The 25,212-nt window shown below is 35.6% G+C and overlaps 4 pseudogenes; 2 read left to right on the top strand and 2 right to left on the bottom strand.

The window, feature by feature from the left end:
- Positions 1 to 1,756: 1,756 nt before the first annotated feature.
- LOC130830795 (olfactory receptor 2W1-like) lies at positions 1,757 to 2,698 on the top strand (annotated as a pseudogene).
- A 6,860-nt stretch (positions 2,699 to 9,558) lies between these two features.
- LOC130831597 (olfactory receptor 2W1-like) lies at positions 9,559 to 10,495 on the top strand (annotated as a pseudogene).
- A 5,003-nt stretch (positions 10,496 to 15,498) lies between these two features.
- Positions 15,499 to 16,445, bottom strand: LOC130830833 (olfactory receptor 2H2-like; annotated as a pseudogene).
- Positions 16,446 to 22,475: 6,030 nt separating this feature from the next.
- On the bottom strand, positions 22,476 to 23,272 carry LOC130832097 (developmental pluripotency-associated protein 4-like; annotated as a pseudogene).
- Positions 23,273 to 25,212: the final 1,940 nt, after the last annotated feature.

Below are 25,212 nucleotides of genomic sequence, written 5' to 3'. Positions count from 1 at the left end.
AAACCACTGTAATTGTTTTTACTCATTAGCCTAATTTATAAGAATAATAGAAATGATGGTTTTAGTCTCAATCCAAAATTAAGAAAGGTAGCTGACTTTGGAAACTGAGAACTTCTCTTAGGGATATTTATTTTGTTTTGTTTTGCTTTGCTCTGCTTTGCTTTGCTTTTGTGTTTCTGAGCAATTATCAATACACATTAATTGCTTGAGATACTCAGGATCCCAAGGTATTTCATCATTGTTCAACAAATTTCATCATTTCTCTTAAGGGAAAACTAATTAGCTTTCATTCACAGTGCAGGTGTGTCTCGTTGGATTCTTTTACACTGGAGGAGACAAAACTATTCTTATTAACTGGGCCTATGAACTGGGAATGGTGAGAGGCAGGGGCAGCCTCCTTCCACAAGCATGAAGGTTCATAGTGATAATTGGGCAGAAGCAGTGGAAATCAAGTGATAGTTCTACTCTGTTTACATTTAATTAAAAAATATTAATCTTGTATTTTAGAAAATAACGTTTTTTTCCAATTGTTTTCTTGGCTGAATCATCAGTACTGAAAACTTTACTTAACTGAATAAAGGTAAGTGGAGGGGAAATTAAGTTGTCTTGGGTAATATTACTAGGAGTTTCTCAAAATCAAAATGATTTGGATACAACCTTCTGGCTTTCATACCAATTGTTCTTCTTACCATGTCATCTAGGACATGTACTGATCTTTAAGTTAATATCTGTTGAAGTGGAGACCCTAAAAATAAAAGTAGTTATACCTCTCAACTCTCGTGTTTGTGATTAAATATTTATCTCATAATCTATTTCATAATCTTTAACAAACATTTATTAAGCACCTACTATATACTTTAAGGAAGATACATCTAATAAAATAAATGTGTACCACATTAAAAGAGGCAATGTGATTTGTTGCAGGAGTAAAAATCATGAACTCAGTTTTGAACTATGACATGTGAAATGAGTTGTAAACCTGTGAGGTGTTGATCTCAACCTATTTGTTGATGTTGAGTACACTGGTAAAACTGCCTATCTGAAAGTAGAAAAGGAAAGTTGAATTAGTAAAGATACATGGCAGAGTTATCTTTCCAGAGCTAGTGACCGGAGCTATCAGAATGAAGATCAATGAAGCAAAGAGAAAAGCAGAAATTGGTTAGAGAACATGGGAGATGGTTGGAGGGGAGGAGAAATGGATGAGAAGATGCAGTGAAGGAAAGTGAAGGTAAAGAGTGAACTTAAAAGAAGTAATATAGTGATATATATAATAGTGATAAAAGTAATATCTTGCTTTAGAAGAAAGTAGAATGATTTAAAAAATGAAATAGTATTACTGAATGACAGATAAACTCAAGGAGTTAAGATAATTGAGAATACATATTGGCTTTAGAAATTAAGGCCAACTTTGTCTGTAAGATCATATAAATATTTAAATTGAACAAAGTTCTCTTCTATACGCTCTAGTAATTGATGTAGTTTCTAGGTTTTATCAATCAATCTTTCCCATATAATCCACATTTGGACATTTCATTTGATATTCAACAATCTATCACTTTTGCTATCATTCCTTAAATTTTATATTATCTTTACCTTTGTAAAAATCACATTTACGTTTGACAATAAAACTGTTATCCATGTCATTATGTAATTCATGATTGGAATCTGGTAGTGAAGTTTCTGAATATACTCATATGATTCCTATTATGTTGATTACTCTACCTTCAAAATTGCTATTAAGAAAAAAAGAAAAAGAATGATCAACAACAGCTACGTTGGTGGATTTATATTCTTTGGATTCACAGGACAGCCTCAGCTGGAGATGACTATTTCTTGGGTTGTATTTTTCTTCTACACCATTGCCCTCCTGGGAAATATGGCCATTATCCTGCTGTCTTTCCTGGATGACCATCTTCAAACTCCCATGTACTTCTTCCTTAGAAGTCTGTCCATTTTGGACCTCTCTTATACCACAAATATAGTCCTGCAGATGTTGGTTAATGTTTGGGGTAAAGACAAAAAAATCTCTTTTGACAGCCATGTGCCTTTCAACTTTTCATTGATGTGACATTATGCACAGGCGAATGCATGCTTCTGGCTGTGATGCCTTATGACAGGTTCAGTGCTGTCTGCAAGCCTCTACACTATATGACCATAATGAATCCCCAACTCTGTCGAGGCCTGGTGGCCATGACCTGGCTAATTGGTATCATCAATTGTATGATACTTTCTCCCTATGCTATGAGTCTTCCTCGATGTGGAAACCACCACCTGGATCACTATTTCTGTGAAATATCTGCAATGGTCAAAATTGCATGTGTGGATACCACAGCCATGGAAGAAACCTTATTTGCATTGTGTTTTTTAATTTTCCTCACACCGCTTCTTCTCATTCTGGTTTCTTATGGTTTCATTGCTGTGGCTGTGCTCAAGATCAAGTCTGCAACAGGGAGACAAAAAGCATTTGGGACCTGTTCATCCCATCTCATTGTGGTATCCATCTTCTACGGGACTGTTATCTACATGTACATACAGCCAGGAAAAAGTCCATCTCAAGATGAGGGTAAACTTCTCAGTATCTTTTATTCCATTGTTATTCCTGGCATGAACCCACTGATCTATACACTAAGGAATAAGGAATTCAAGGGGGCTATGAAGAGGCTTATTGGGAAAACAAAAAGTTCTGTGGAAACAATAGTAGACTGATCCTTCCTCCCGGAAATTTCCAATATGGAAATATGTCCTTTACAACCTTTAAATGTAGAAAATTATTTTCTGGTCATCACCTGAGGGAAATACTCAGGAAACATACAATAAAAATTATCATCAAATCCAATGCATTTATTGAACGACTAACACATGATACATATACAAAAATCCATATTTTAAATGTTTCAAACTGAGATTCCAACACACAAATTAACTTACATTATGCACTGATTCTTTTAGATTATATATGTTCAAATTTTACTGACATTCCTCAATTAATTGTAATATTTTCCTTTGATGATGCTAACTAAATATTCTCATGATTTTAAGGGCCTAAAAGTAGTACTTTACTGACAACAATAAAACCACTGTTAACCAAGAAGACCGAGTTCTAGTTATCAATCACCTTAACTGTGATACAGTGTTAATTGACTACATCAAAAATTTCTTTCCTCTGATATTTTCCTCTGCCCATATAATTACTCAAAAAGAACCCAATTCTTGTGATCACAAGGAGAAAGACATTTTATGTCACATGCCAGTAACCATCTTTAAGATACTAATGCTTTTATCTTTGCCACTGGTTTTCCAAATCTTTACCACTTATTTTGGGGGCCAGCATGGACATCACTTATTTTGGGGGCCAGCATGGATGCCTTGTTTAGAGAAAAACAGAAATTCCTGCTCTGGGTGCTTGGGAAAAACTGGCACATGGAAAGGTGATTTTTAATGACCACTGAAATCTCCCCTTCTCTTTGTCTTTCTTGAAAGTGTTAAAAATAATTTCTCCATCATTTTGATTAAATTATAATTCTTTCCATATTTAGGGAGAAAGTTAAGATTTCTTGGATCACTTCCTTTTTATTTCTCATCCACTATCCAATATCACATTTTCTTGCTGCATCTCTAATCATACCATGGTAAGTACACAGTCATACAATTCTACTCATACCAAAGAGGTTTTGTTTTAAAAAAAAAAAAGCTAGAACAATTTATTCTACTTCTCATACCACCCTCTCCCTTGAGAGAGAGAGAGAGGTTAAGGTTTAAATACAGTGAACAATTAAGAATATTTTATTTTGTTGTCTTAGTAGTCGTGAGCATGGGAAATGAATTTAATAGATTTCTGAAGTCTATACATTCCCATTGGGATAGCTAAAGTAAAACTGGTTCAATAGCTGTTTTGAAGCATCATGAATTCTGAGACATTAAGAGTAACTATTTAAGTTCTGCAGTCACTTTTCATCAATTTCCCAGCTAATGGCACTGCTTTCAGAAGTTTTTTTCTAAATCTCTTGAGGAAGGAGACATCGAGCATCTTGAAATATATATTTAGTACGTTTAGGACTGTGAAGAATGCCACGTTTTCCAGGAATTCCAACATCCAAAGAATAAATCTTCAACAATACAAAAGAGAGAAGAGGAATAAAACGCAGAAGGCAGGAAGTTACTAAAAGTATAGAAGGAAATTTTTCAGACTGAAAGAACATGAATGTACAGCTTAAAAAACTGTTGTGCAATAAACTTTGATGTAAAGGCTGGATCAAGTTTTAGAAAAATCCACTGAGAGATGCCCGAGGTGTCCCTTTCTGACTATAACCCTCACCCCCCCGCCCCCCCCCCCCCCGCCTAGCGGTAATCATCATCATGCATATGCAGACCTCCGTTTCTTCCTTTGCTTTATGTGTGGTTTACCTAAGTATGCATCTTTAAACAATGCTATAATTTTAATGCTTTAAAAATTTTGTATAATTGGGTTTTCTTGTGCCTGACTTCTTTCAAATAACATCATATTTTTAAGATTCACCCACATAGGTGATGACTTAGAGGGGTGGGATAGGGACAGTGGGAGGGAGTCACGAGAGGAAAGGGATATGGGGATATATGTATAAATATAGCTGATTCACTTTGGTGTACCTCAAAAACTGGTACAAGAGTGTAAAGCAATTATATTCCAATAAAGAGCTTTAAAAAAAAAGATTCATCCATATATAAGCATTTCAGTACTTTCTGTTCATAAAAATTATAGTCTGAATAACATAATTATATATGTATTAATGTTAATATATATGTTCCAAAGCTCTTTTTATAGTTTTATTCCTAAATATTTCATGCATTTTTTTAATTCTATCATAAGTTGCACCTTTAAATGTTAATTTTTATTTTAACTACTGGCAAAATAAAATAAACTTCACTTATTGACACTGTATTTAGGTTTTACCAAATATACTTACTAATTCTAAGAATTTATCCGTAGAGTATTTTAGGTTATCTACATATACACAATGTTATCAGTAAACATTATTTTATTTTTTTCCTTTTCAACTTTCATAACTTCCATTTCTTTTACTTAAATTACTGTAGAGTTAGATCTGTGATTGATGAAAAAAGAGCATTTGTGAGCATGCTTGTCTTGTTCTTAATATCAAAGGGAGAGTTTTCATTATTTCGCTATTACTGTATAAAAAATGTGATAGGTTTTTTTCACATTTTAAAGTTATTTATTGGAATATATTTGCTTTATGCTGTGGTGCCAGTTTTTGCTGTATAACAAAGTGAATCAGCTGTATTTATACATATATTCCCATATCCCCTCCCTCCCACGACTCCCTCCCACCCTCCCTATCCCATCCCTCCAAGTCATCACCCATCATCAAGTTGATCTCCCTGTGTTATGCAGCAGTTTCCCACTAGCTATCTGTTTTACATTTGGTAGTGTATATATGTCAATACTACTCTCTCACTTCATCCCAGCTTCCCCTTCGTCCCCAACCCCATGTCCTCAAGTCCATTCTCTACAACTGCATCTTTATTCTTGCCCTATCACTGGGTTCATCAGTACCATTTTTTTAGATACCATGTATATGAGTTAGCATATGGTATTGTCTTTCTCTTTCTGGCTCACTTAGCTCTGCATGACAGACTCTAGGTCCATCCACCTCATTACAAATAACTTATTTCATTCCTTTTTATGGCTGAGTAATATTCCATTGTATATATACGCCACATCTTCTTTATCCATTCATCTGTTGATGGGCATTTAGGTTGCTTCCATGTCCTGGTTATTGTAAATAGTGCTGCCATGAACATTGTGGTACATGTTTCTTTTTGGATTATGATTTTCTCAGGGTATATGCCCAGTAGTGGGATTGCTGGGTCATATGGTAGCTCTATTTTTAGTTTTTTAAGGCACCTCCATACTGTTTTCCATAGTGGCTCTACCAACTTACATTCCCACCAACAGTGCAGGAGGGTTCCCTTTTCTCCACACCCTCTCCAACATTTATTGTTTCTAGATTTTTTGATGATGGCCATTCTGACCGGAGTGAGGTGATACCTCGTAGCTTTGACTTGCATTTCTCTAATGATGAGTGATGTTGAGCATCTTTTCATGTGTTTGTTAGCCATCTGCATGTCTTCTTTGGAGAAATGTCTATTTAGGTCTTCCACTCATTTGTGGATTGGGTTATTTGCTTTTTTGGTATGAAGCTGCATGAGCTGCTTGTATATTTTGGAGATTAATCCTTTGTCAGTTACTTCATTGGCAAATATTTTCTCCCATTCTGAGGGCTGTCTTCTTATCAATGTGATAGGTTTTATGTTGCTACTCTTTATCAGCTGTGTATGCCTTATGTTCCTTACATTCAAAGATTACTTTCACCTCATATCAAATGTCTTTGCTAAGCAAATTTATTAATTCTAATAATTTATCATAGATCCTTTAGATCTTTTAAGATATTTTATCATGCTATCTGCAAGTAATGACAAATTATTTCTTCCTTTCTAATACTTTTTTTATAGTTTTATTTTCTTATTGCATTGGTCAGGTTCTCCAGTAGAATAGTCCAGTAGAATAATAATTAGAAGTGATTATCTTTTTCCCATTCACTGACCCAAGAGGAAAGCATTTAATATTTCAACTGAATTTAATGATTTGCTGCGTTTGTGTTAAAAGGAATTTTTATAAAAAAATAGATTTTTAGTAATCCTGAATTATCTCACTATAAGATCCTTGTTTCTTCATGCAATTAAATGTGAATTATAATTTAAATTGTGAATAAAACACTTACTCATCCAAAATTATAGATTTTTGTAAGATGATAATTTTATTATGTATTATCTTCATCTATAAAGATGATCATATGAATTTTTTTCTGATTTTATTCAATTAGTGTGGTGAGTCATATTACCTGATTTCAAATATTAAGCCTTCTCCTGCTTTTCTGGAATAAACACAACTTTATCATGATACATTTTCTCTGCTACATATCATAGGATTTCTTTCATAGATGGCTGATAATTTTACCTGATTAACTAATACTTCATTGAAGTTAAGTAACTCCAAAATGGTGGTCTTTTTCAGTTTTTAGACATGTCCTTCTTATACAAATTTGAGGTAATAGAAAAGATAAAACATAATTATTATATGTAGGTTTGTGTGTCTTGTCCGTATTGTTCATCATCTCTGTTACCTGTTATAATCTATAACTTCTAGACAAGCAATGTTCTTCCACATAAAGTGGAGTAATAATGCCATCAATAAAAGTATTTCATTAATGAAACCACATATAGAAATGTATTTGCCTTGTAAAACTGTTGTAGTTACTTATTTGATCTTGTATTAATATTATTTATAATAAGTATGATGATTTTAATTCCCACACAAAGTTGAAAAGGAGTTGGTTAACTATGGGAACTTCTCCTCGGAGATTTTTTTTAATAATCTTATTCCTTGGATAATTTTCAATACACATGAATTGCTAATGAGTAACCCAGTGTCCCCACAGTCTTGCCAGTCTCAACAAATTTTATCATTGCTGTTCAGAGAAAACTACTTGCTATGTTTCACACTGAAGATTTCTTTTTCTTGAAACATATTAATAAGAAGATTCTTTTTGAATGAGTACATGAACTGCAAAAGATGACAGGCAGGGACTGCCTCCTGCCACAATCGTGTAGGATCCCAACAGCAAGTGAGAAGAATGGTATAATGCTTAAGTAATGAAGAATTACATATTCAGTCTTATTTAGATAAAGAGAGAAAGAAACACTTCCTACTTTAGAAAAGTTAGATTTTTTTTTCTCCAGAAAATCCTTGGTTAAATCACCACCACAGAAAAGCTCACTAAGCTTAATTAGGGTAAGTGGGGAAAGACATTATGTTGTCTTTAAAATATTTTACAAGATTCTCCAATTTAAAGAAATTTGCAAAAAAGCTTCTGGCTTTTATATCAATTTTCTTTCCTTCTAAGTTTGAGACATACATTAAACCCTAAGTTTATTTCACATGAAAATGAGTATTTGTGTTTTTAATTTCTACCCCCAAAATTCATAAATTCATTTTAACAAACGTTTGTTAAGAACCTAGGAGATACCTTGAGACAGCTACAGGAATAAAAAGTTTTTAAGTCTGTGAAAGAGTTAACATTTGTTTTAAGTGATAAAATATAATGAATTCAATATTGCATAAATGATCGATATGGGAGTAAAACCCAGTGGAAATGCTCACAAATTAGCTAAAAGTGTATATTTGAAGCTACAAAAGATAAATGGACCAGAAAAAATAGAATTCTTAGTTATGTGTGTAAAATAAGTAAGTGAAGCAATACAGATAGAGCAAATATGGGAGAAAGGGGATCCCATTATAGAACTCTGAATACAGATGCAGGGAGAAAGGAGGAAAGGAGTGGAAGTTGCAGTGGGGGAAATGCTAGTGAAAAACTGAAAAAAACTATTTGTGAAGGCAGAGGACAGCACTAATATAGAAGATATGAGTATTAACCTGTCACAGAGAATTCAAGCAGAAAAATAATTAGGAGAGACCACTGGTTTAGAGACTAGGAATTCATTTGTGTGCTTGAGAGAACTTTATTTAGTAGAGTATTTGGACTGCATTTGAAAAAAGACAGTAGTTTTTTTTTTTGGATATGAAAAGAAAGGTCCATGTGTGGTCATCAAAGTTTCTTTGAACAAAAATAGAATGTTTACAGATTTTTTTTTCTGTTCTAATCCTGAGAAAAGTCACTAGGGATATAAACACAAAAATAACACAGTTCCCTTTGCTGAAGTGTTTTAACATCTTAAGTGCATGAGTAATAGAACTGGAGCTTTTGTAAAATGAACGAAAGGACGCAAATGAATATTAGAGATTGGGAATAAAATTAAGAAGTGGACACATTTTAAAAGAAGTACTCCATAGGGAATGATAGAAGATGAAGTCAAAAGTATGGATGAAAAAACTGGTATCTGCAATGAAAGAAGGAGAATGCTGGTTCCAGGGAGGGGTGGGAAAAGGCAAATAACATTTGAAAATACAAGTTTTTAGTTGAAAGAGTTTGCATTTTAAAATATAAGATCAGGAGATTTATATAGCAGGGTGAAAATGGATAGAAGTATTGAAACTTTGCAGCTTGAGTATTAGAAAAAAAGGCATAAAAGTTATGAAACCTTAATTTTCTGTGAACCCTTGGATGAAGGAGGCAATAATTTATTACATATTCCTAACACACTTTCCAGCATCATGATTTATAACGGGAAGTCCGTCTGGTTTCATTCAACCATTTTTCTCAGGATTTTCCGCTGAGACTTTTGCAGTTTTTTGCCTTGATATAGAAGTATACAAAGAAATTGAGGATAGGGACACTATAGACAAATTACCCTTGAAATAAATGTTATAACTAATTGGATAAATAGGAAAAAATAGAATAATTATGAGATATAAAATACCAACTTTTTATTGCGCAATGTTTTTCTTAGCAATATATACCAGTAATATTGTATAAAATTATACTCACTATGTCTTCCAGTACGATATTTTATTTTCACAGCTAATATTAAGAAAATAGGAAAATGGTCAATGATAGCTACTTTGGTGGATTTATGCTCCTTGGATTCCCTGGGCAGCCTCAGCTGGAGATGATGATCTCTGGGGTTGTCTTTTTCTTCTACACCTTTGCCTTGATAGGAAATATTGCCATCATCCTGCTTCCATTACTAGATGAATATCTCCAAACTACTGTGTACTTCTTCCTTAGAAATTTGTCCATCGTGGATCTCTGTTACACCACAAATATAGTCCCACAGATGTTGGTCAACGTTTGGGGTAAAGGCAAAAAAATCTCTTTTGGTGGCTGTGCCTTTCAACTTTTCATTGATGTGACTATACACAGTTGAATGCATGCTTCTGGCTGTGATGTCTTATGACAGATTCAATGCTATCTGCAAGCTTCTACACTATATGACCATAATGAATCCCCAACTCTGTCAAGGCCTGGTGGCCATGACCTGGCTAATTGGTATCATCAATTGCATGATACTTTCTCCCTATGTTATGAGTCTTCCTTGATGTGGACACCACCATCTGGATCACTATTTCTGTGAAATATCTGCAATGGTCAAAGTTGCATGTGTGGACACCACAGCCATGGAGGTAACCACATTTGCCATGTGCCTGATTATAGTTCTTGTTCCTCTTCTTCTCATTCTGGTTTCATATGGTTTCATTGCTGTGGCTGTGCTCAAGATCAAGTCTGCAACAGGGAGACAAAAAGCATTTGGGACCTGTTCATCCCATCTCATTGTGGTATCCATCTTCTATGAGACTGTTATCTACATGTACATCCAGCCAGGAAACAGTCCAAATCAGGATGAGGGTAAACTTCTCAGTATCTTTTATTCCATTGTTACTCCCAGCTTGAACCCACTGATCTATACACTAAGAAATCAGGAGTTCAAGGGGGCCATGAAGAGGCTGATTGGAAAAGAAAAAGGTTCTGAGAAACAATAGGACACTAATTCTACTCGCAAAGCATTTCCAATAAAGAAATTTGTCCCCTGTAATCTTTAAATCATTGTGAACATATTTAGTAGCCGTCATTACCTGAAAGTGAAAATAATACCTAAAATGTTTGCTTATATTTTGGTGTCTGTGTCCTGTATCACCAAAAGTTGATTCCAAACTAAAAATGTCTTTCAAAATCACTAGCTAATGGCCAACAGGCACATGAAAAGAAGCTCAACATCACCAATTATTAGAGGAATGCAAATCAAAATTACAATGAGGTATCACGGCATACCAGTCAGAATGGCCATCATTTAAAAGTCTACAAATAATGTCAGAGAGAATGAGGAGCAAAAGGAGCCCTCCTACACTGGGAAAGTAAATTGGTGCAGCCACTATGGAAATCAGTATGAAGTGTTCCTTAAAAAACTAAAAATTGAGCTACCATATAATCTGGGCATGTTCCTGGAGAAAACTCAAATTTGAAAAGATATGTGCACCCCAATGTTCACAGCAGCATTATTTACAATAGCCAAGACATGGAAGCAACCTAAATGTTCAACAGATGAATGAAGAAGCTGTGGTACACACACACACACACACACACACACAGTTGTTATTACTCAGCCATAAAAAAAAGAATGAAGTGATTCCATTTGCAGCAATGTGGATGGGCCTGGAGATTATCATACTAAGTGAAGTAAGTCAGACAAAGACAAATATCATATGACATTACTTTAATGTGAAATCTTAAAAAATGATACAAATGAACTTATTTACAAAATAGAAATATACTCATAGACATAGAAAACAAACTTTTGGTTACCAAAGGGGATGGGGGAAGAGAGAAAATAGGAGTTTGAGATTAACATATACACACTACTATATGTAAAATAGATAAACAGGGACTTGCTATACAGCACAGGGAACTATATTCAATATCTTGTAATAATTATAATGGAAAAGAACCTAAAAAACATATGTGTGTATGTGTGTGTGTGTATATATATATATTTGAATCACTAGGCTGTATACCTGAAACTAACACGGCATTGTAAATTAACTATACTTCAATTTTAAAAATAGTTAAAAAGTAAAACAAAAATCTTCATTCATCATTCCTATTCAATGAAGTAATCTTCCATTCTTTAAGGATTTTCCTTATAGTTCAATAGGTCTATTGATAGGTTGAAACATTTTGGCACTGGCCACACAGTATGAGTAAAATGCCTCTATTCTCAAGTGCTAGTGTCACAGAAGCATGTGAATTTTGATGAAAGTATCTAGGCAGCACATTGATAAAAGAATAAAATACACTGAGGAGGGCATAATACATTTTATTGGGGGAGAAATAAGAGCATGGGAGAGTTTTTAACAGTTGAATCTTGCTTTAAGTATGAACAATATATTAACAGATACAAAGATCCAATAACATTCAGAGGCAGATGGAATATGCACTTTAGTGTATTTGTGGAATGATTATATCATTGTTAAAGTATAAGCTATCTTGGTAAGAGAGTAGAAATCCAAAAGGTAAATTTAAGCCCAATTGTTAGAAAGCTGTGGATTCTATGCTCATAAATACTTCTCTGATCAGTAGTAACTTTTGCTGTTATTGTTCTTATTGCTCTTTCAAATGCTGCTCTTTTTGAATTCTCCTACTGTCCATCTGAAAATAGTCATAACTTTTATAATAGCCACATTTTTAAGTGCTTTTTCCATATATATTTGCATTTCCATGGCTACAGACAAAAAAGGCAGACGTGCAAACACACACAGGCACACACATAATACACACCACTGATGATGCATTTCAGACTAGTGGTAATTAGTACCCATAACAGATTTTGAGACTTTCTTTTACCTGACAACAGCCTCTCACAGCTGAACTTCACAAAAACGTGTATTCCTGCCCTGCAGCAAATACATAATCCTATGTTCATGACCTCAGGTGGGTTACAGGCCAATATATACTCAAAATTTATCATGGCAACCATCAGAAGGCTCAATCTGCTGTCATCTACAACACATGCGCCAGAAAATGATGCTATAATTCAGGTACTGGCTGCACCCCATTCTAGAAATTTCAAAGGACAGAATGCCTGAATCCGTAATATAGTCAGCCTTTCCTGAATTAGTCACTTATCCAAGGAAATCTTGACTATTATGTAGAATATCTATGAAGAAGTTAATATTTTCTGACTTGTTTATGACTTAATAACAGTGCTGGCTCTCAGTACACATTTCATAAAAATTTGTGATTCAGGTGAAAAAAATTGATGTCAACAAATAAGTAGGTACATAGCCAAGTCCACAGTGCCTCTCACTACAGTTTCTTCAGCCATATCCCAAAATGTAAATGTATTTCGGTCATCTATATTTTTCCATGGTGTTATTCCCAAAGTGAAATCCCTTTCCTTTCCCACATACCTGCCCTTATCCCTTCCCAAACCTTCCAATGTACCATTGGGATCTCCTGTTCCATAATTAATAATTCATCTCTATCCTCAAATGATTTACTTAACATTTTCTATACCTCCCAGCATTAACGGAATTGAAACCATCTCTTTTTTTAATTTATTTACTTATTTTATTTTTTATTTATTGGCTGCATTGGGTCTTCATTGCTGCATGCAGGCTTTCTATAGTTGGGGAGAGTGGGGGCTACCTTTCATTGAGGTGTGAGGGCTTCTCATTGCAGTGGCTTCTCTTGGCTTCAGTAGTTGCGGCACTTGGGCTCAATAGTTGTGGCCTGTGCACTCTAGAGCACAGGCTCAGTAGTTGTGGTGCACGGGTTTAGTTGTTCCATGGCATGTGGGAATCTTCCTGGCTCAGGGATCGAACCCATGTCCCCTGCATTGGCAGGAGGATTCTTAACCACTGTGCCACCAGGGAAACTCCAGAAACCACCTCTTGAAGACTCTGTTTCAACCACAACTCCCTTATGAAAAAATAATCCCATCCTCAATACTTGAGAATGTGGGATTTGAGCTATTGGTTTTATTCTACTTCTAGATCATTCTTCCCTTCACTTCTATTTTTAAAATACATGGGTTCATTTGAAGTTTGTGTCAATTTGACTGAGCAACTATTTAGACTGGAATTTCCCATGATATGGTCCTAGACAGCCTGTATCAGATTCACCTATGATGCTATTTAAAATGCTCATCCCAGGGCACAATCATATGTTTTAAATCAGAAATTCTGAGTATTAAATACAAGTACTTTAATTTTTAACAAGTACGCCAAGTGAATCTTATGAATTCTAAAGTTTGAGAAACTGTGTTCCCTTTGTGCTGATATCGTCTACTGGTATCATAGCCTCTCTCCCTCTTATGCATTTACATTTTGGAATTAGATGCACAGTTTTCCTCTATACTAAAGGCCCTGTTATCATTGCAGTCTATGTCAAAAGTAAGATGAACTTTTGAATATGCCAGCATCCCTGTTTCTATCTTCAAAGTAGTTACACCTTTCAACCTCAGATACTCATTACTATGTCCACATCATAAATTTCATCATTCCCTAGAGCTGCTCCAGCTCTACAATCTTAAAGTAAAATGTCACAAAACAACCTCTGTCCTTTTAGACTTATTCTCGATTACTCCCTTTAATCCTTGAATTGAGTGGATGGATAACAAAATGATTATATAACCATTGTTCTGTTATTGACAGTGAGAAATTAAGTTACAACCTCAAAGTAATTTTGCTGTTAATATTTCTGACCAGTTTAATGTTGGTTGGAGTAACCCAATATTTTTCTAAGTTTGCAAATAAGAATTCAAGTTTAAAAAATTTTTGATATGAAATCTCCAAATCAGAAACAAGTAATACAGCTCATCAGCACAGGAAAATGGGATGGAATAGGTTGTCATACTAATTCCACCTACACATGAAATAGGCATCAGCAGATGGGAGGCCCAGTTGATTAGACAATCATACAGGAGAGTCAACCATTTATATCCATAATTTCAGTGAAATAAACTGGAGTAGTAAACACTGATAAGCAGTAGCTAAAAAGCATCAATAAATAAATCTTTGGTGGATGACATTCAAAAGTCAAATGGCATGTGGCATAGTAATCAGCCCTAGGCAGGAGCTGAAGAACAAGTCTCTCTCCATTAAAATGATAAATTAAAAATATTTTGGTTAATATCTCGATGCACCATTTGACAATAAGCTCCATGATGTTGATGATTTTTTGCGTCTTATCTACCATTACATACCCAGGATCTGGTACAAAATAGATGCCCAATAAAAAATCAATAAATATCTATAAGATGGATGAATAGGAATTGGATCTGATAAAAATAAAGCCATTTCATTATGACAGAGACTCAGAATGAAGGGGAAAAAAAAGAAGTCTATTCCTATAATTGGAGGCTCAGAATATTGGGGCTCAAACTAAGAAATTTGGACACAGGATTGTAGAGCAGCAACACCAGGGAGCAATAAGTGTGAACTTCTGCTTGGCAAACACTGTTGCACTGGGGATTTCTAGGCATATTACACATCAGCAAAGGACATACTGAGTCAAGGAGGCAAGACTAACTCAGAATCAAGAGCCATCAATTAGATTACATGAGTATTTCTTAAAAAGTCTCTGAAAATGTTAGGAGCCTTGTTGGGACTAACGTTTGGATGAAAATAGTGGTTGGGTTTGGAGGAAAATAGAGAGAACGAAGGAAAAATAAGTGGAAAGGTATGAACATATTACTTAGTCTTTTATTTTGTACATTTGTGTTTCTTTTGTTGCCCCAATTCAACTATATTATGTGCTCTTTAATATGACTATGAAATATATTCATTTCTATACCATACTGTGCCTAGATAAGTACCATGAAGAAAAGGCTTAATCAATGGTTGATGAATGGAACTGAAATATCAGCTTGAACAAAAGGCAGCTCTTTCTCTACTACTTTAGGGTTGGGGGGTATATCTTAATATTTTTATGATGAGGTTATCCTCTCTTCTCAGGTTAAGCAGAAGTCCTACATATGTTGACATCTTTAGTTATTCTGAATATGCCAGGTCCTCCTCCCGAGTCTTATTAGTGCCCCCTTTACCTCCTTGTTCCTTAGACTGTAGATGAGTGGGTTAAGAGTTGGGGTTACAACTGTGTAGAAAAGGGTGAGAAACTTGCCCTGTTCATGAGCATAGCGACTCTTGGGTTGAAGATAGACAGCTGTGACAGTGCCATAGAAGAGGGAGACCACAAGAAGATGAGAAGTACAGGTGCCAAATGCTTTCTTCTTCCCTGCAGTTGACTTGATTCTCAGCACAGCCTTAGCAATAGCACCATAAGAGGAAAGGATAATGACCAAGGGCACCACCAGGAGAACGATACTGGCTATGAGTATCTGGATTTCAATGTAGATGGTGTCTGCACTGGAGACCTGAATGAGGGCTGGGACTTCACACACAATGTCATCCACCCTCTGGTGGGAACAGAAGGGTAACTGGAGAGTAGAAGGAGACTGGATCACAGACTGAATGAGGCCAGTCCCCCATGCAAGCATGGCCAGCTGCAGACAAAGTTTTGGGTGCATGAAAGTGGTGTACTGTAGTGGGTGACACACCGCTACATAGCGGTCCAGAGCCATGACCACAAGAAGGACACATTCAGTGGTCCCAAGCCACAAGAAGACATAGAGCTGAATGGCACAGCCAATGTAGCTGATGGTCTTCTCTGGACCCCAGAAATTAACCAACATCTGTGGAACACAGCTGCTGGTGAAACAGAGATCTAGCAGGGAAAGGTTGGAAAGAAAGAAATACATTGGGATATGTAGTTTTGGATCCTTCAAGGAGACAAGAATTATGACCAAATTGCCTGTAACAGTGAAGCAATAAAAGATCGGAATTACCCAAGAAAGTATCTCCTCCAAATACGGCTTGTCAGAGAAGCCCAGTAGGATGAAAGGAGGCTGTGGCTGTCATTGCAAATTGTGAACATAGATAGCTTCTGGAGCAATCGTCTCTTCAGGGGATGGTTCAAAAGTAGTTGCTCAAAGTCCTGTGATGGTTCCAGTACAGAGACAGGAGAGGGTCAGTATGAATTATTTGATTCCTTTCTACTCAAGGGTGAGATTTTTGCCTCTTATATTTAAAAGTAATACAAGATTTAGTAACCCATTTTAACCTTTCATACCCATCATTCATTTTCTCTATTTTTCTATTCCTCTTTCTCATCTTCTTCATATTTTGTATCTGATTAGGACTCTGCATTATAAATATTATTTAAAAACATACTGAACACCTACTAGTCAAACTATCTTTGCTAAATATGAGATCATTTTACCTTTGCTCTCAAAGATTATACATTTACCACATTTATTGCATAGATTTTTTAATATAAACTACTGTTTAATCATATTCTCTTTCTGTCTATTTATTTTGTTCTCTTATTTCTCTGTGTCATTGTATCTCAATTTATCTGAATATCTTTCTCCCATGTTTCTCCCTCTCCCCTTAACTTCTCCAGTCTTTCGGTTTTCATTCCTCTCTCCTTCTCCTCCCTTTCTCTTCTTCATTCCACTTTTCCACTATCTCTCTTGATTTCTGAGCTTGAATTCTTTCTCGGCCACTTTATGGTATGTGATCTAAGGAAGTTATTTAAACTTGCTGTTCTTATCTTAGTTCTTTCCTTAGATTATCTGTTTGAAAAAAGGAGGGAAGGTGGGGAATCACACAACCTACCCATGCTTGCTGAAAAGACTAAATATGAAGAGAGTTCCTGGCCCATAGTAACTGCTCAATGTTTGTTACTTATCATGATCCTGATGAGGATACTGTTAAATTGATTGTTCTAGGTGCAAAACCTCAAAATGTAGGAGCAAAGTTTTACAGAGAGTATATTATATCATTTAGAAAAAAGAAATGTCATATGTCTATATTTTCTTCTTTGCAAAGAATTGAAAGGTAATTGTACCCACTTCTCACCAGTTTATCTGTCTTTATATTACAGTGCAGACATATCTGCTTTTAAAATCTTTTTCTTCCCATTAAACCTGAGTTTACAAAACAAATTTGAAACATGTGCCATCTACTATTTATTTTTCCAGTAGATTAAAAAAGATTTGAGGAAATATTATTTCTACTCAATCACTGGCAATATTTTCTTAACATACTAAAGAAAAGTGGCACCATAGTTCCTTTTCCTTCTTCTTTCCCCTTTTTTCTGTTGTTAATTTTTTTTAAATTCTGTACTTTATTCTTTTAATTTCCTGCCTCTCTGTTCCCTACCAGTTTTCCTACTTATGTAGCATAATGAAAATCAGTCAGCTCTTCAACTTTTATACAGTACTTTTTACATTTCCAAGCATTTTCATTTGCAATAAGCTTTTGCCAAGAGAATCTCCCAACAAGACTCACTGAAGGAAAATAATCAACATTAATGATTTGAAAAAGATTTTACAAATCTATGCCCTTCAGTGACTCCTTTAACTGCATATCCTTCCAAGAAATGTAAACTCTTGGGCTTCTTTCTCTCATCCAAATCAATATGTTTGATAAAGTCTTACTTATGCCAACACTTAAATAAAAATATTCCTTTTCCAAAACATTTTCCAGTTTACCAAACACTAGAGAACTGGACTAAATTATCAAAATTCTGATGGCAAATTCCAGATGCTATTTCCAGCATTTTATTTATAATCTATCCCTTATTTACCAAATCATTCCACAAACGTAGATTTAAGAAAATGTACATATAATCAATGAATAGAAAGAAATTTTATTTAGAGATCCATAAATGAAACTGACATTGGTAATAAGCAGCAGCAGCATTGCTATGCTTGACTGAGTTCTTATCCTGCAGCTGACAATTGGCTAAGTGGATTAGCTTATTTAATCCTCACAAAAAAAAATTATCAGGTGGTAAAGTATGCCTGAGTCATCTTCCTATATTTTATCAACAATTATGCTATACATTTTTTATCATTTTAAAGAATCCTAAAATATAATGGGAACTAGAGAAAATCAAATGCTTGGAAATAGCGTTGGAAACATTTAAAATCATAGAAAAATAATTCATTGTGTTAAATGGACCACTCAAGCCAAGATTCTAAGAAAAATTTTGACATGACCTGATATTTACAACCTATTATATAGTCATGGGGTGAATTCTTAATCTTAGTCTAATGCAGTTTCAACAACATGATGATATCATGCAGCTTTTTACATCAGTATATGTTCTTGCTTTTATACAGCTTGCTGGAAGATACTTTCTGAATATTCTGGTCCTATTGTTTTCTATCTATCCACCCTACTCTTACCCACCTATCATGAATCACATTTGACTTTATCTAAACACTAGAAATAGACTTATTTGAAGTTCTCTCAATCAATAGTTCTCATGCTTACAGGATATTAGTCTATAAGAACTCAGAAGCACAAATATTTTGAAGGAGATTAAGATGCACAAGCTCTTTCATGTCTCATATTTTTATTTTACTTAGAGTTTTTCTTTACAATGACATGTATTTTAGAAAATCCACGTATACTCTCTGAGTCTATTCTCTTTACTGTGCCATTGTTCCTTTATTTTCTGTAAACTTTTGCAAATTAGAGTTGAAATGTTAGCACTTTGATTATGAATTTGAGTTCAATGTTTATTAGGAGAAACAAGTTGATGTTTTAAAGAATCTCAGAGTCTTGTAGATTTTCTCATCTTCAAAATCAGGATGCCTCCTATTCCATCCTGTGACTTTTATCCACTTTCAGTAACTTTTGGTTTGTTTTCTTTGTATAAAGCTGGATGGTTCTACCTTCCCTGGTTTTTCTTTCTTTTTTAAAAACTATGTCCTATATGTACATATCTACCTATATTTGTATCTATATATTTGTATTTTCTGCATCTATCTTCTAAGCTCCTTTCTAATTACAAATCATTGGAAGAGGTGTATCCCCTGCCCTGTCCTGGATCAACTATTCTCAAAAGATTCTTGGGTAGGAGGAGAGATTTACTGTTTAGCTGATATTCACTATGAAAAATACTATAAGAACTCTCTTCATCTCTACTTCTGTTGAGATTGTCTTCTCACAAACATCAATTTTCTCTGTGCTTTTCTTTTAGCTCACCTTTTCTGCTTCTCAGAACAGTATCTAGAGACATTTTTGTGGAAAGTCAGTTCATCCCAATTCTTGTGCCTGCAAATGTGGGATACAATATTTACATCTCACCTTCTAAAATAGATGCCTCTAGTGAAGTGTATCTCAACTCCACAGTCCACCACTGATTTTAGCAGAGCTTCCATGGACAGTTCTGTGTGAACTCAGATTCATTTCACACACCCTGACAGTGACTTAGCTCAAGCATGCTGTATGTGTCTTCCTGCTTTGCCCCAAGGCCTTGTCTAATACTGTGGGAGCCCACTTGGCACAAAGACAAGTGCTGCCCCGAAATGCACTTCAAACAAGGGAGGATGGTAGCAAGTGGATAAGTGTTTCAGCAAACCTCCCTTCATGTGAAAAAATCTTATATGTTTTCCAAGAGGTCCCAGGAGTACTGATCTCCCATTGCACACAACATGACTAATACACCCTTATATTGTCTTTTTTCTTATCTGTCTCCCTTTTCCTGTCCCTCGCTCATTATTCTTGAAATTACTCCCCAAGTCAGTTGTTTGAATCTAATTTCCATTCTCAAGCTCTGCTTTCTAGGCAACCTAAATAGAATTGGCCTGGAAGCAGTCTTTGAAAGCAGAAGCTTAGAAATGTATTCAGAAAATAAATCATTCACCAGTCAAATTGTGACAAGCCCTCCACTGATGGGGTAAATGGAATAGTGGTAACTCAACATGTTCTAAAATCACTATTACTAATAGTCTTACCTATTGTGGTTTGGCATACTAAACAGGTAGAAGGAGAAGCATTGGGGTATGTGGTACATCTGGCCCTTGAAAGATATGAGGGTAATGATACTTAGATAATTGTCAACATTGCTGGCTTTCCTTGACTATCCTGGAAGCCCTGTAAAATAGAATAGTATGCTCCAATTAGCCAGCCAATTATCAACCTAGGGCTAAGGTTCTCAAACTGCTTGTTAAAATGTAGATTTCTGGCCCTACACCCAGAGTTTATGATTCCCTAGGTCTGGAGTGAGGCCCAAGAATTGACATTTCTAATAAAGTCCTAGTTGATGATGATGAAGCAGGTCCAGGGAGCAACTTTGAGAACCACTAACTAGGGAATGCTATAAAAGCAAGTAAGCTTCCATGGAAGCATTTAAAGAGATTCTCACATCCTGTCTGACCCTTGAAAAATGCAGAGGTTAGCAGTGCTGACCCCCTCACTCACTCAAAAATCCATGGCTTTTGACTCCCCATACTTAACTATGACTAGCCTACTGTTGACCAGAAGCCTTACTGAGAATATAAACAGTTTATTAACACATTTTATGTATTATGTAATGTATTCTTACAATAAAGGAAGCTAGAGAAAAGAAAATGTTTTTAAGAAAATCATAAGGAAGAGAAAATACATTTACAGTACTGTACTGTGTCGATACCATAAGTTTACATCCTCTGTTTACAAAGTGAATCATCTGTCTGTCAGTATCTACATTAATATCTTATGTGATACAAAACACTGTAGATATATATATTACTAGAAATAAAAAATTAAAAAGATAATGTTAAAAATAAATTCATATTTATTTAAAGGTATAATGACTCATGCATTGATAACAAAAATGGAGCTAGATAATGGATTTATGTTAGCCTAGTATAATTGATACAATTGCTTCACAGTAGCCCAGCCTATACGTTAGTAAATGAATCATTATAAAACATTTATGGCACATTTATTTTTTTTCACATACACAATTATTTTATTTTAAAATAAAAGATTTAATTTCAAAATTTTCTAGTTGCCTTTTTTTAATTAATTAATTAATTAATTTGTTTTATTGGCTGTGTTGGGTCTTTTTTTTTTTTTTGCTGTGCGTGGGCTTTCTTTTGGTTTCAGTGAGTGGGGGCTACTCTTCATTGTCGTGCACAGGCTCCTCATTGCCATGGCTTCTCTTGTTGCAGAGCATGGGCTCTAGGCGTGTGGGCTTCAGTAGTTGCAACACATGGGCTCAATAGTTGTGGCTCACGGGCTTAGTTGCTCCATGGCATGTGGGATCTTCCTGCAGCAGGGATCGAACCCATGTCCCCTGCATTGGCAGGTGGATTCTTAACTACTGCACCATCTAGGAAGTGCCTCTAGTTGCCTTTTTACCAGAGGCACTCTAATTTATCACTCAATCCAGGACACTCAAAAAAATTATATATAACTTACATACGAGGGTGAGTCAAAAAATATCTGCACTCTGATTATATTAAAACTTCTATAAATTCTACATCCAGAATGCAGATAATTTTTGACTCACCCTCGTATAAGTAAAATACAGACATCTTAAGTGCATAGCTCTGTGAATATTTACATATGGGTGCATCTTAGTAACTGCTACCCAAAACAAGGTAAGCTCACTTAATCAGGACTGATTGCTTCCTTGAGAATAGATTCTTTTGGGCAAGAATATTATCAGTGATATATTGTATCACATCAGGAAACACACTTCTGCTTGTACCATTCCTGGCGATGATAAGTTTGAATACTTGGTTAAGGTGTACATAACCAAATTTCAACTTTTGCCTGTAAGCCCCATCTTGCCCAATGTAGAAATTTACTTGAGGCACTTTCAAGTAAATTAATTCCATTCAGTGAAATAGTATTTTTAAAATGTCCCCATCTCCTTTCTCCTCTGCTCCCTCAGGGCTGGGAATCTTTGCAGAGATAGCCACTTCCACTTTTGTTTCCCGTCAGTTCACAGGCTTTTTTTCACTCAGCTCTGTAAGCTGTGCACCCTGTAAGCAGGAAGCATGGAGAGTGTAGAGCAGCCCAGAGTGCAGCCATCAAATGGCAGTGTGGAGGTGATTGTAGTCACTTCTCTGTCATCAATTATAATCATAGCTGTATCCCTTTAACTGGTATTGTGATCTCACTGCAGGTTTTTCATTAATACCTTATTCCTGTGTACACACTCAGGGCACAGCATATTGTCCTCCAGGTGTGGGGGTGAAAAATTGCTGGCAGGTAGCAAGAAGAGTGCAGACACCCTCCTTTGTTTTTCAGGTACCCAAGCTTGTCCGGCATGAAATTGTAAATGAACCCATCCCTCTGTGTTAGCAGGGAGACTTCTCCCATGGACCACCTACCACTGGACACCACAGTGATTACACTGACTCCATCTTCACGGCCCCAACTGTCATTCTGCTCCTGGAGGCAAACACAGCTTCCCATTCAGGGGCAGTAGTTGAGACAACTCCCTCAAGAGCAGGAGCTCCTTCAAGGGCAGGTGCTCCCTCCTCAGGAGGACTAGCCTCTTCAGAAGATATCTTTTTATCAGAACATTCCAGAGGTAGTTTCCCCTTGTCCATCTCTAATTTACTTCTCGATGGTGATAGGATCCTGGCCTCCTCTGCTTTGGCGGGGATGTTTTTTTGACGAGGGTAAGCACATTCACAGGGTCGTTTATACCCATCTAGTTTCAGGCCTTTGATGCTCAGTTTTAATTGCTAGCATCAAGTGGGCACAATGTGCCTATAAATCAGGTTGACAGGTGGCAGTATAGAAGCTACAGGATGAATCAGTGTCTTCTTTTTCTGGTATATCTGGTTCACCAGAAGCCCCCTGTCCCTCTTTGGCTTCTACTGATGTAAGTTTGAATTTGCAGCTCATATATTCTTCCTCTGACTTCTTTGTGGAGTTGCACTTGTTGTTGTTTGCATTCTCCATGCTCAGAAAGCTCAAGGTTGATAAAATGAAGACTCTCCTTATTTCTGAAATGGTCCCTGGCCCAAGATTGCTCTTTTTTATGGCATACATTATTACAGTCGTATTCATAATACAGTATTGGGAACATGGTTACTTTTTTTTAAAAAACTACTTACCTGTGATGATAGGCTGAAACATAGTTTCTCTGATTATGAAAGAGAAAAAGAGGCAAACTGTATGGTAATGTAATTCTTTTAAAGCAAAGTTATAAACAATAAGAAAATTAATGTATTATTACTTTTATATTAAATATCACTCATGCCTACATGATAGGTTATCCTCTTCAACACAAATCTTTCACATGATGTTCTATACATATATTTTTATATATTTATTGAAAAATATCTGTGTATAAGTCGACCTTGCAGTTCAAACCCATGTTGTTCAAAAGTCAGCTGTAGTTCTGCCCCAGTGATTTCATGCTAACCTTAAATTTATGTGCTAACATATGCTGTGACTTGGTATGATATAGTTTTAACCTGCAGATCTCTAGTAGGTTTAGTCCAAACACATTCATCACAAAATCAATGAACAATAGAAATACTATTTTCCCATATATACTGTCAGTGGACTCAGTATTTGACCCTGAGACCATTTAAAAGAATGGGTTCTGTAAGTTCATTCAACCTTATGCTTTCCTGATTAAACAATTCCAAACTTATTTTTCATGGCTCATGTTTCATGACTATTATTTTCAATCTAGTTTTTAAAATTTGTGAACCACCTATGTGCCAGTATTATGCTACCAGTACAGTTGGGAATAGAGTTCACATATTTCCACTCTGGACACAATGACCAATTAAACTTGAGAGACTCTGGAATCCCTAGGGCTCCAAGAGTACACAGCATTGTATGAATGGTAAGCCCTTTATTTAAAGGTACAACCCTCTCTCCATGACTTGACCAATGTTGCTGATATCTATAAAATCAGTTTCTCATTGTGTTAGGAACTTGGTGAAAAGAGCTAGTGTCAATCAAAAACACCTCGTGACTGAAGACGTCTATAACACACTTTTTCCTCATCATATGGACTTTTCTCATATTATATGTTTTTGATGCAGTCCAGTTCTGTGCTAATTTCATTCTCAAGGGGCAAAATGTAGCTGAATAAGAATTTCACAAGGGGTGAAATCTCAAAAAGTCATTGCATTTTTCATCCTGTCTTTGGACCAAACTTCCTTCAAAACATGGCACAAAGAATGGTGTGGACATCTTTTTGACACTAGGGAAAAAAGGTGAGTGATGTCTACTGCAGAGAATTATGTTATTACCATGAGTGGGAAGGGTCTCTCAAGATCATTTCATACACATCCCTGCCTCTGGGTTGCATCACATTAAGTAACCAGAGTTCAATTTGTTTCCTGGGAATCTTGAAATAAATGTCAAATATTTTCAGTGATTCCAAAAATCCTTGTTGTCATTTCACTCCTTTGAATGAATGTTGGCCCATTATATCACCATACAAAAAACATTTTTAAAAAAAAGTCAGTGGGTTTTTTTTAAGCAAAAATAATAATAATAATTAGGCATATTTAAGATTTCATTTGATTAGTAGAGGCTATAGAAATAGGAGAAGAATTATGATGACAGTGGAATGAACATGTCCTTTTCAAAGGGTAAGTTCATTTTCCTGATAATGTAAAAGAGGAACTGATGTGATAATGTAAAAGAGGAACTGATGAATGAGCTGACACCAGAGCCATACAAAATGTGGGAAAGAGGAGAGATGTGAAAAAAATAGAGGTAGGAAAAAGATATCTGCTGAGTAAAGTGTTCTTATCTCTCATGCCCTTCAGGCAACTCAGTATCTCTCACTAATCATTGACTTCACTATCATTTACTGGGAAAATATGTTCTCAGTATTATGCTAGAAACAAAGATAAAAGGATATGTACATTTAA

This window comes from Hippopotamus amphibius, chromosome 11 (genome assembly GCF_030028045.1).
Source record: "Hippopotamus amphibius kiboko isolate mHipAmp2 chromosome 11, mHipAmp2.hap2, whole genome shotgun sequence".
NCBI lineage: Eukaryota > Metazoa > Chordata > Mammalia > Artiodactyla > Hippopotamidae > Hippopotamus > Hippopotamus amphibius.
This window is presented reverse-complemented; position numbering and strand designations above follow the sequence as displayed.